The sequence below is a fragment of the Callithrix jacchus genome, chromosome 9 (genome assembly GCF_049354715.1).
Source record: "Callithrix jacchus isolate 240 chromosome 9, calJac240_pri, whole genome shotgun sequence".
In the NCBI taxonomy this organism is placed as follows: domain Eukaryota; kingdom Metazoa; phylum Chordata; class Mammalia; order Primates; family Cebidae; genus Callithrix; species Callithrix jacchus.
In genome coordinates, this window is record NC_133510.1 from 69,728,871 (window position 1) to 69,739,960 (window position 11,090).

An 11,090-nucleotide genomic window follows, 5' to 3' on the forward strand; every position below is an offset into this window, starting at 1 on the left:
GAGATGTGTTTTCAGTTCTCTTGGATTTTCAGTTCTCAGCTAGGAGTAACATTGCTGAGCCATATGTACCTATGTTTAACTATTTGAGGAACTGCCAAATTGTTTTTCGAAGGGGCTGCACCATTTTATATCCCATCAGCAATGGATGAGGGTTCCAATTTCCCCACATCCTTGCCAACTTGTTGTTTGTCTTTTAAATTTTAGCCCTATTCGTGGATTTGAATTGATATCTCATTATGTTTTGGGTTTGCATTTCCTAATGACTGGCGATGATAGGTATTGTTTCATGTGCATAGATTGCTTTTTGTTCACAGATTACTTTTAAATTACAAAGGAGATGCCGGGCCGGTGGCTCACACTGTAATCCCAGCACTTTGGAAGACTGAAGTGGGTGGAACACTTGAGTCCAGGAATTCAAGACCAGCCTAGGCAACATGGCAAAACTCTGTCTCTATTAAAAATACAAAAATTGGCCGGGCACGGTGGCTCACGCCTATAATCCCAGCACTTTGGGAGGCCGAGGTGGGTGGATCACGAGGTCAAGAGATCGAGACCATCCTGGTCAACATGGTGAAACTCCGTCTCTACTAAAAATACAAAAAATTAGCTGGGCATGGTGGTGCGTGCCAGCTACTCAGGAGGCTGAAGCGGGAGAATTGCCTGAACCCAGGAGGCGGAGGTTGCGGTGAGCCGAGATCGCGCCATTGCACTCCAGCCTGGGTAACAAGAGCAAAACTCCGTCTCAAAAAAAAATAAAATGAAATACAAAAATTAACTGAGTAGCATGCACCTGTAGTCCCAGGTACTTGGGAGGCTGGGATGGGAGGATTATTGGAGCCTAGGAGGCCGGGGTTACAGTGAGCCAAGTTTGTGCCACTGCACAGTCTTTTAGCAAGATTGTGTCTAAAAAAAGTTACAAAGAAAAAATAGTAACACTACAGTAGAGAAAACTGGTAGGTTTCACCTTAGTCCTGAATCACAAATAATGGCACGAATTGACACTATGTGCTTTCTGATATGATGTGCTGAGAAGGACAAAAATATACTTTATAACACTTCTGCTAAAAAAAAAATGCAAAGCCTGATGGCATGGTGTCTCACATCTGTAATCACAGCACTTTGGGAGGCCAGGCAGGAGGATTGCTTGAGCCCAGGAGGTGAAGGCTACAGTGAGCCAAGTCTATGCTACTGCACTCCAGCCTGGGTGACAGAGCAAGACCCTATCTCAAAAAAGAAAAAAAAAAAAAAAAGCAAAGCCTGAGTCTCATCATGAAGAAACATTAGACAAAAGCAAACTGAAGGTGGAGTGGTGGCTCACACCTGTAATGCCAGCACTTTGGGAGGCCTAGGAGGGTGGATCACTTGAGGTCAGGAGCTTGAAGTCAGGAGCTCAAGACCAGCCTGGCCAACATGGTAAAACCCCATCTCTACTAAAAACACGAAAATTAGCTGGGCATGGCAGTTCACGCCTGCAGTCCCAGCTACTTGGGAGGCTGAGACATGAGAATTGCTTGAACCCGGGAGGCAGAGGTTGCAGTGAGCTGAGATTGTGCCGCTGTCGAGCCTGGGTGACAGAGCAAGACTCTGTCTCAAAAAAAAAATCTAAATTGAAGGATATTATGCAAACTAAGTGGCCTGTATTCCTCAAAAATGTTCTGAAATGTAGGCTTCTGGTGGCATCTCAAAAGGAGGCTATACTCACAGTTGTAATATTTAAGTAATATTAAAACTACTTAATTTGTTTAATGTTGATTATATATATATATATATGCACACACATTTTATGTTTACTTTTGAATAGAAAAACCCTAGATGGACATACATTTTTTAAAACCCTAGAAAGATATACATCAAAATGTTAGACAAAGCTATCCTGAGCAAAAAAAACAAAACTGGAGAAATCACATTATCTGACTTCAAATTATACCACAGAGCCACTATGGTAACCAAAACAGCATGGTACTGGCATAAAAACAGACACATACACCAGTGGAACAGAAAAGAAAAGCCGGAAATAAATTCATACATCAACAGTGAACTCATTTTCAACAAAGTTGCCTAGAACATACATTAGGAAATGAACATTCTCTTCAACAAGTGGTGCTGGGAAAACTGGATATCCATATGCAGAAGAATGAAACTAGACTCCCATCTCTCACCAAATACAAACAGCAAATCAAAATTGAAGTTTTAAATCTAAGATCTCAAACTATGAAACTGCTAAAGGAAAGTATTGGTGAAACCCTCCGGCACATTGGTCTGGATAAAGATTTCTTGAGTAGTACCCGACAAGCACAGGCAATCAAAGCAAAAATGGACAAATGGGATCACATCTAGTTAAAAAGCCTCTGCACAGCAAAGGAAACAATCAACAAAGTGAAGAGGCAACCGAAAGAATGGAAGAAAAAATAGTTGCAGGCTATCCATCTGACAAGGGAGTAATAACCAGAATATATAAGAAGCTCAAATAAATCAATGGGGAAAATCTAGTAATCCAATTAAAATGAACAAAAGAGCCGGGCGTGGTGGCTCATGCCTGTAATCCCAGCACTTTGGGAGGCTGAGACGGGCAGATCACTGGGGGTCAGGAGTTCAAGACCAGCATGACCAACATGGAGAAACCCCGTCTCTACTAAAAATACAGAAATTAGCCAGGCATGGTGGTGCATGCCTGTAATCCCAGCTACTAGAGAGGCTGAGGCAGGAGAATTGCTTGAACCTGGGAGGTGGAGTTTGCAGTGATCGTGCCTGGGCAACAAGAGTGAAACTCCGTCTCAAAAAAAAAAAAAAAAAATGAACGAAAGATCTGAATAGACATTTCTCAAAAGAAGATATACAATGGCAAACAGATATATGAAAAGGTGCTCAACTCATCATCAGAGAAATGTAAGTCAAAAACTACAATGAGATATCATCTCATCCTAGTTAAAATGACTTTCGTCAAAAGATAGGCATTAACGCATACTGGTGAGGATGTGGAGAACAGGGAACCCTCGTACACTGTTGGTGGGAATGTAAATTAGTGCAACCACTATGGAGAACAGTTTGGAGGGTCCTCAAAAAACTAAAAATAGAGCTACGATATGATCCAGCAATCCTACTACTAGGTATATTTCCAGAAGAAAGGACATCATTATATCAAAGACATATCTGCACTCCCATGTTTATTGCAGCATTGTTCACAATAGCCAAGATTTGGAAGCAACATAAGTGTCCATCAACAGATGAATGGATAAAGAAAATGTGGTACATACACACAATGGAGTACTATTCACCCATAAAAAAGAATAAGACCCTGCCATTTGCAACAACATGGGTAGAACTGGAGGTCATTATGTGAAGGGAAATAAGCCAAGCACAGAAAGACAGATTTTGCATGTTCTCACTTATTTCTGGGAAATGAAAATTAAAACCATTGAACTCATAGAGATATAGAGTAGAAGGATGATTACCAGAGGCTGGGAGGGGTAGTGTGGGATGTGGAACTGGGGATGGTTAATGGGTTAGTTAGAATGACCAGGGTCTAGAATTTGATAGCACAAGAGGGCGACTGTAGTCAATAATAATTTATCGTACAGTTAAAAATAACTGAAAGTGGATTGTTTGAAACAAAAAGGATGAACGCTTGAATTGATAGACACTCCATCTACTCTGATGTGATTTTTATTGCCTGTATCAAAATATTGCATGTACTCCATAAATTCATTCATCTACCATGTACCTACAAATTTTTAAAAATTTTAATGTTAGTTATGATTATCTCCAGAGGGTGGATAAGATAGGTATTTTTCTTGTGGCTTATCTAGATGTACTAATTTTTCTATACTGAAAGAATTCTGTAACTTGGGTGCTAAAATGTACTGTAGGCCAGCTGTGGTGGCTTAAGCCTGTAATCCCAGCACTTTGGGAGGCCAAGGCAGATGGATAACGAGGTCAGGAGATCAAGACCGTCTGGCTAACACAGTGAAACCCCGTCTCTACTAAAAATACAAAAAATTAGCTAGGCGTGGTGGCAAGCACCTGTCCCAGCTACTCGGGAGGCTGAGGCAGGAGAATCACATGAACCTGGGAGGTGGAGGTTGCAGTGAGCAGAGATCATGCCACAGCACTCTAGCCTGGGTGACAGAGCAAGACTCTGTCTCAAAAAAAAAAAAAAAAATTTATATATATATATATATATATTTTATATATATATATATAATATATACAAATATAAATATATATACATATGTAATGTAATGATATGTTGTGTCATTATATTATATATTATGTGTGTGTGTGTGTATATATATATATATATACTGTAAAAGGAAACTCAAAAAATAGAGAAAAAGGAAAGGAGGGAAGGAGAGAGGGAACAAAGGAAGAAGGAGGGAAGGATGACGGAAGTAATACTGGTAAGTAGAGATACTCACCTTGTATCACCTACTTGAGACATCAGATGTCTTTTCCTGAGAAGTATTTTTTCTCCCCTTTGTAAAACTGCACGTTACTGAGAATCTGTTCCTTCTTTATGTATAAAGAGCCTCCACTCATTAAAGCAGCATTCCTTTAGCTGCCTGGCATCGTGCTAGATGCTGGGGATACAAAGGCTAGATGTGGTCATTCTTTTCCATGAGTTCATAATCAATCAAACATTGCAGTATTGTGTGACAAATGCAGCAAGAGACATTCATGTAGCTAGAGGGAGGAAAATATTCGCTGTCTTTGAAGGAGAATGGCTAGTGAAGTCTTCACGAAAGAGGACATGCATGAGCTGGGTCTTGAGGAGAGTGGGAGTTGTGCGTGGATTCACTGTCTTTGAAGGAGAGTGGCTAGTGAAGTCTTCACGAAAGAGGACATGCATGAGCTGAGTCTTGAGGAGAGTGGGAGTTGTGCGTGGAGGGTAGATTCCAGGCACAGGGAACAGCATGTGCAAGGACATGGAGTTCCCACCCAGCACCTTCAGGGCACTGGGAGTGGTTCAGCATGGCTGGAACAGAGATGTTGGGGTGCGGTGGGGAGTGCAGGGGAAGGTGAAGGAACAGACAGGAAGTCAGTTTCAGAGGAGCTTGTGAGTCCTCTGAGGCCTCACTGCTCAAAAAGAATGCACTACCTGTGGGCTTAGCAGAAATGCAGACCCTCAGGCCCATCACAGGCCTTCTGAATCAAAACCTACATGTATATATTTATTTAGAGACACTTGCTGTTTTCCTGGCTGGAGTGCAGTGGTGCAATCATGGCTCAGGTGATCCTCCCAACCTCAGCCTCCTGAGTAGATAAGAATACAGGTATGCACCGCCATGCTTGGCTAAGTTCTTAAATTTTTTGTGGAGACAGGGCCTCATTATGTTGCCCAGGCTGGTCTTGAATTCTTAGGCTCACGGGGTCCTCCCGCCTCGGCCTCCCAATGTACTGGGACTGCAGGCCTGAGCCTCCATGCCCAGCCAGAATCTATATTTTAAGAAGAGGTTCAGGTGATTCCTTTTCGCATTCAAGTTCAAGAAGCTCTGATTTAAGACCTTCAGACTATTGTGTGGGCACCAGGGAGCCTTTGAGGGCTTTCAGCAGGGGCGGGACACAGTTGTTCTGTCCTCCTCCCTTGGCATCTGCAGCAGGGGATGATTCTTCAGCTCCTCTTCTCAGTCCTCTCCTTCCCTGTTTCTTACCAGCCCCTCTGCCACCCACTGACCCCAAAACTGCAGTCCTCCATCCACTACCTGCCTTCACAGACCTTTCGCCAGCCACACTGCCTAAACACACCTTGTGTAATTCTTGAGTCCAGCGACTTCCTTGGGTTTGAACAATGATAAATGAAAATGTAAGATTCTATGATTTTATGAAATACTTTGGGGCCAGGCACAGTGGCTCACGCCTGTAATCCCAGCACTCTGGGATTGAGGCTGGTGGATCAAGAGGTCAGGAGTTCAAGACTATCCTGGCCAACATGGTGAAACCCCATCTCTACTAAAAATACAAAAATTAGCTGGGCATGGTGGCATGCGCCTGTAGTCTCAGCTACTCAGGAGGCTGAGGCAGGAGAATCGCTTGAACCTGGGAGGCAGAGATTGCAGTGAGCCAAGATCGCACTACTGTACTCCAGCCTCGTTGGCAGAGCGAGACTCTGTCTCGGGGGTGGGGTTGGGGAAGGGTGGGGAAGAAATACTTTGCACAGCAGGGTGAAGTCATTATGCCCAAGCAGTGGCACGTGCTGAAAACATAAGTAGGCTCAAAAAATACTGAGAAAGATTCACAGTTGTAAATCCATGGTGAGTTAAGAAGGGAAGCTGAGGATGCGGAGATGTGGTCCCTAACCTTTTCTTGGTAATAACCTGTATTTTTTTTTCTAACTATAAAACTAATATACTTGCATTAGAAAGCTTGGAATACATTAGTCTGAACAAGAAACCAAAAAGGCGAGTCAGAGTAAAAATCAGAAGGAATTAAAAACAGAGAGAAGGAAATCAAGGGCATACATGCTTTTGCACACACACACATTCTTCCCACTACCTCCCACCACTACTACCCTGTCCTTCTGATATGGTTATAACCATGATTGCAGACTGATCAATATTCAGTGTTTACATTATCAAGACTATAAACCCTGTGGACCACTGAACTATGTAGTATAAAATTATTACTTCTCCTTTCTTGCACAACATTTTGCTTTTCTGGGAGTTTATTATTATTATTGTTAGTTGTATGTTCAATTGGTTAGTTTTTTATGTCCTTTTTAGTAACTTCTTAACTCTTCCCTAAGTGAGTAAACATCCTCTGAATATGTTCCGATACATTCAGTGGTGGTTTTTTTTGTTGTTTGTTTGTTATTTGAAACAGTGTCCTATTCTGCCCCTCAGGCTGGAGGGCAGTGGCACAATCTCAGCTCACTGCAACCTCCGCCTCCAGGGTTCAAGCAATTCTCATGCCTCAGCCTTCTGAGTAGCTGGGATTACAGGCATGTGCCCCTGCGGCCCCGGTAATTTTTATGTTTTTAGGAGAGATAGGTTCGAACCTACATGTATATATTTATTTAGAGATAGGGTCTCCCTCTGTTGCCCCGGCTGGAGTGCAGTGGTGCAATCATGGCTCAGGTGATCCTCCCAACCTCAGCCTTCTGAGTAGCTGGGATTACAGGCACATGCCCCCACGGCCCAGCTAATTTTTTAGCCTGCACTGGCCACTCTGAAGATCTACTGCCCTGCTGCTGTTCAGTAACCCTCCATCTCCATCCCAAGGATTCCCTTCAACTCTCCTCTGTTAAAAACCTGTTTTCTAGGTTCCATACACTTTCCCTTCTTGTTTTTCCACCTCATTTTGGTGGAAAATTTTCTCTAGTAGCTTCCTGTGAAAGAGCTCATAGAAGACAATGGGCTTGGTTTCTTGTATGTCTGGAAATGCTTCATTCTGTCTTCACACTAAATTAATCATTTGGCTGTGTATAGAATGGAAGATTGGCAATCATTTTCTTCCAGAACATTCAAGGCATTGTCCCACTGTCTTCCAGCTGCCAGTGTGGCTGGTGAGAGATCTACTGCTGTTGTGATTCCTGCCCCTTTGCATGAAATCTGCTTTTTCTTTGTTTTGTTTTTAGTCTTTCTGAAAACATGTAGGATTTCCTCGCTGTCCTCAGCGTTGTGAAAACTCACCAGGCTGTATAATTTGTGAAACTATTTTCATCCATTATACTTGACACTTGCTGGGCCCTTCAGTTCTAGGAACATGACTACTTTGGGCTTTTTCTGTCATATTAACTGGTGTTTTGCTGTCATAATTTCTTTGTTGTTGTTGTTGTTGTTTTGCTGTCATAATTTCAACTCAATGCAAAGCCATTGCAAATTCCTAAGGATTCCAAGTCTCCATCAGTCAAGCAATTCTCTGCCTCAGTTTCCTGAGTGGCTGGGATTACAGGTGCCCACCACCACGCCTGCCAATTTTTTTGTATTTTTAGTAGAGATGGGGTTTCACCATCTTGGTCAGGCTGGTCTTGAACTTCTTGTGATCCACCCACCTTGGCCTCCCAAAGTGCTGGGATTACAGGCATGAGCTACTGCGCTCAGGAGCAATCTACCACCTTTACTTGGAAGTCTCTTATGCCCTTTTCAAGCCGGGTTCTCTTGTTTTCCTTTTACAATCTGTGAACTCTTACATATCCTTTCAACAAATTCCTTTTCTGTGTATCAACCAGAGCCAATTTCTGTTACTTGCAACTGAGAACTCTACTTGATACAATGAAAATAATTTATTTCAGAAGAGAAAGGGGAGAGATTCTGAAAATAGCTGACAAGATTAGCTGTTAATCGCCTGCAGGACCTGTGAGATTTCACAGGGGACAAGAAAATGGTTTAGATTGTGGAGGGTAGGCTAGAGAATACCTGATCAAAAGAGCCTCTCTTCTTAGTAATTAGAGAAGACAGATTATTTGCTTAATGAGACCCTTGAGGTCTAAAATGTGTCTTGGGAGAGAAATGAAGGATAAGAAATACCCTTGTTTCCACTTTACCTTCCATATAGGATTAAGGTTAAAAAAATATACCATCACAGGGATAAGGAGACCCCAAAGTCTAGACCAGATTAAATGAAATAATGTATAAAGTCCAGTGCCAACTGGCTGGTCAATATTTCACAGATATTCACTTCCTTTCTCCTCTCCTGTTTTTTCCAGTCAGAAACTAGTTTGTTTTCTCACAAACCATGTTTTCTTCTTCCTGGACACACTGCTAGCCCACCGTTCTTGCATCAGGTGGACTGTGAGACTGAGCTCTGGCCAACTGATGAAATGTGTTAAGAAGAGTTAGGAATGCCTCTTCTGGATCTGGCCCAGATCTTCCCTTGAGATTCTCTAGGCTCTCATTTCCCTCACCTGCAGCCAGGTTCAGAGGATTCACTCTGAGTCTCCTAGAAAAGACAGAGCTTCTAGATGGGCCCAGGAAGTCTCTGAGAAACAGAATGCCCTCTCCCGCTCTCCCTGTGACCCACATTGAACCATGATACTGGATGAGTAAATCACTGAGAATTGGGGATTGTTTGTTATAGCGCTTAGACTACCTTGCATAATTTAGCCCTATCTTTGGAGAAACTGTTTTTACCTCCTGGGTCTGTTTGTTCATCTGAAAATGAGGTCAAAGCAGGACCTGGGATATTGAAAAAGAAAAAAAGAAAATGAGAGATTTAGAATAGGGACTCTCTTGGTCACCATGAGCTATAACACTGCATTAGTAAATCCTATGGTTATTCTTTCCAAATGGTTTAAAACTACAAGGACTAAATGTAGAATCTCTCAACTATAATAAAGACTAAATTCCCAATTTATAGATGGTTGTGTTTCAAAAGTTCAGGTACGAGTTCCTTATTGGAACATTGTTTCTGTGAAAACATAGATTATTATTTTTTTAATGGAGTTTTACTCTTGCTGCCCAGGCTGGAGTGCAATGGCGCAATTTAATTTTGGCTCACTGCAACTTCAGCCTCCCGAGTTCAAGCAATTCTCCTGCTTCAGCCTCCCAAATAGCTGGGATTACAGTCATGGGCCAACACGCCCAGCTAATTTTGTATTTTTAGTAGAGACAAGGTTTCACCATGTTGGTCAGGCTGATCTCAAACTCCTGACTTCAGGTGATCCACCCACCTCGGCCTCCCAAAGTGCTAGTATTATAGGCGTGAGCCACCTCACCAGCCAGGTTCAATTTTTAAACATATACATAGTTTCCTGCTTCATCCTGAGTCCTGAGGTCCCCTGAGCTCTACCCTGGAGGCAGTGAGTGAGGCAGGTGAGCAGCAGCTGAACAAAGGCCCTGGGGTGTGATCAGAGAAGACAAAAGGGTAGAATGGGCTGGACCATGGACCAGGATGTCAGCTGTACAAGCTTCCTGTGGGAGGAAACGGAAGCCATGATACATGTGTGTCATTGCTAAATTGGATACTTCAAATTCTATGTCTACCTCTTTTTTTTTTTTTTTTCTGAGAGGGAGTCTCGCTCTGTTGCCCAGGCTGGAGTGCAGTGACATGATGTGTTTTGTATTTTTAGCAGAGATGGAGGTTTCACCATGTTGGTCAGGCTGGTCTCGAACTCCTGACCTCATGATTCCACCAGCCTCGACCTCCCAAAGTGTTGGGATTACAGGAGCGAGTCACCGCACCCAGCCCTACCCCTTCTTTTTAACTGTGCTTGGGTACACATTCTGTGAAGGGAAGAGATAGATTTACCATGAAGCTAATGAAGCTCAGGCTTCGGGATCCTCACTCCCATGCAGGACCTTTCCAACACCCTTGCAATGTGTTTACAAGGTCGTTTGCTTTTGTAAAATTTGAAAAAGTAAGATATCTTAACTGCAGTTGGTTAAGGCTGCTGTCTATTTGTGCTCTGACTTCCCCTCCTTTACATTTTCCTTGTGTTAGATGACACTGAAGTGGCCACAGGCATTTTTGGGAAATAAAAGCTACAGGGAAGTTTAGTTGGGAATATACTTCATTTGATAGCTATTCATATGGTGCACAGACACTTCTATGCATAGTTACCACCCGCAACCCAGACACAGGAATATCTTCCAGAAGTACTCTTATTCACCTACCAAGCTGACTCACCTGCTATTGTGACACGTAGGTACAAGGGCAGAGGTCAAACCAGGATATAAATGTCTCCTACAGCACCTGGCACCCAAAGTTATGTGGGAGTGGAGGAGAATCAAGATTTGAAAATACATGAAGTCAGAAGCTAGTCTGAATAAAATTCTTCCAATCATAAGCAGAAGATTTTGTCTCTTACTAAACACCAGTCAAAATAAGTTTTGTCCTGTCTGCAATAACAGTAACTCAACAGCACAGCATATATAATTATCAATGCACCATGCATTCTTTTATTTCTTTACAGGAATTGTACAAAACACAGTTTATCAGAATCCCTGTTTAAATTTTTTGACTGACTTGATGCAAATTACTGCTATCAATGCAAATCATAAAAATTTTATAATGCACCATTCATAATGAGGTTTTCAAAGACAAATTGGCTAACAAATACAGTCCATTTGAAGAGTAGATCTAAGATTACTTCTTGCACAAGAAAACTTGAAATGCTCTGAAATCTTCCAGCTAATAAATGAAAGAAATTTAATCAA